Source organism: Beta vulgaris, chromosome 8 (assembly GCF_026745355.1).
Source record: "Beta vulgaris subsp. vulgaris cultivar EL10 chromosome 8, EL10.2, whole genome shotgun sequence".
Classification (NCBI taxonomy): Eukaryota; Viridiplantae; Streptophyta; class Magnoliopsida; order Caryophyllales; family Amaranthaceae; genus Beta; species Beta vulgaris.
In genome coordinates, this window is record NC_079209.1 from 58633397 (window position 1) to 58635615 (window position 2219).

The window sequence follows — 2219 nt, forward strand, 5'->3', positions numbered from 1 at the left end:
CCCCCCCTTGAACAATTTGGGCCTCGGTTTGTAGGTAAATGGCCGCAATGGCTTCCTCTTCGGACATCTCCGGAACCCTGAAATTAAGTTCATGATTGGGCTCGACATCCGGTCGGACTGTGGGGATTCCCCAGTCCCCTCCAAAAAACACGAAGGCAAACTCCCTCCTAAAGCCCTTTTGAGACGTGGGCAGGTCGAGCACTACCTTGTATCCCTGTCGGGCCTGGAAATACCACCAACCTGGACCGTTGTCTCCAGCCGACATCTCGACCAGCTTGAACATATTACGCCAAAGTCTAATGGTTGGTCGGACGCTCAGCATGGCACATACTGTCTGAACAGCAATAATACTTCCCCAAGAGTTCGGAGAGATTTGACTTATACACAGATTGTAGGCGTTGAGGAGTTCCTTCACAAAGGACGTCAATGGAAACCGGAGCCCCATCTCCATGGATTTGTAATAAACCGCGGTACAGCCCGGAGGGGGAGTGAGAACAGTATGATGGGCCTCTGGTCGGACAAGCATATATGGGTCCCTTATCTGAAACCGTGCAGCCTGCCCCCTCGGGTCCTCAATGAAGGCCTTCATCAAAGCAGGGAGCGGAAACTTGGACCCCGGTCCTCCCTTCGGATCCGGGTCAGGAAACTCCGGTCGGCCAGAGGTTGACACATCTTCGCTATCCGACATCGTCACCCTCACTACACCATCAGCAAGGTATTTATCTAAGTAACTGGCTTTAGAAGAAAAGGCCAGGGACACTTCCCAAGGGAAGGGAACAGCGTCCTCGGCCTCTTCCTCTAGTGACGATGAGGGGCTCGGAAGCAGAACCGCGTCAGGAACGGCCGAGGGGTCGGGGCAACTTATTAAGGTCGACACCAACGTTATTCCCATCCCCCTCACCTCCTCGAACCGATTGTAGGGAGGTGAGGTCGGAGGTGTCACCGACTCGGACGATTCTCCCATTATTGTATTGACAAGGGAGTCGGCCGAGGTTATTGAAAAGAAAAAGCGAAATAAAACTAAAAAAAGCAAGAGCGTACCTGGTCGGACGACGGAAACCGGAGAAATTGCAGAAACTTAGAGAGAAGCGAGAGCTTTTAGAGAGAGAAAGCGAAGAATTTTTTTGAAGATTTTGCACAAATGAATTCTCTCTCCTCTCCGTACAAATATATAGGCGTGCCTCGGGACGCGTCTCTCCATAAACCTATCAGGTGCCTCCACATGGCCAATGGAAGATGAAACGTCAAAAAGTCCCATCCAGCTCAACTACCCAGCTGAGAAGCGCCATGTGGCAGGCCACTGGCGTCCAGCTCAAAGCCACTCCTCTCGGGCTTTACAAGCGTCAATGCAGCACCCGGTCGGTCAAATTGGGGCTCCATCACCCTTTGCCCGACCAGGTCTCTGCTTGTTCATTTCACTTAGCCAATGTTGCTAAGTGCTAGGGAACACCTGGTCGGTCTCTCCAGGGCTTGTTAGCCCCTGTCCGAGCAACACTCTCCAATCCGGAACCCGGTCGGTCAAATTGGGGCTCCATCACCCTTTGCCCGACCAGGTCTCTGCTTGTCCCCTTCACTTAGCCAATGTTGCTAAGTGCTAGGGAACACCTGGTCGGTCTCTCCAGGGCTTGTTAGCCCCTGTCCGAGCAACACCTTCCAACCCGGAACCCGGTCGGTCAAGATGGGGTTCCATCACCCATTGCCCGACCAGGTCTCTGCTTGTTCCCTTCACATAGCCAATGTTGCTAAGTGCTAGGGAACACCTGGTCGGTCTCTCCAGGGCTTGTTAGCCCCTGTCCGAGCAACACCCTCCAATCCGGAACCCGGTCGGTCAAATTGGGGCTCCATCACCCTTTGCCCGACCAGGTCTCTGCTTGTTCCCTTCACTTAGCCAATGTTGCTAAGTGCTAGGGAACACCTGGTCGGTCTCTCCAGGGCTTGTTAGCCCCTGTCCGAGCAGCACCCTCCAATCCGAAACCCGGTCGGTCAAGTTGGGGCTCCATCACCCATTGCCCGACCAGGTCTCTGCTTGTTCCCTTCACTTAGCCAATGTTGCTAAGTGCTAAGGGACGCCTGATCGGTCTCTCCAGGGCTTGATAACCCCTGTCCGAGCTACTTGCGACTAAGAGGACCTTCGGTCTCCAGGGCTCGATAACCCCTGTCCGAGCTACTTGGGGCTAAGAGGACCTGGCCGGCGCATTCCCGACCTGGTCTCCTCTTGG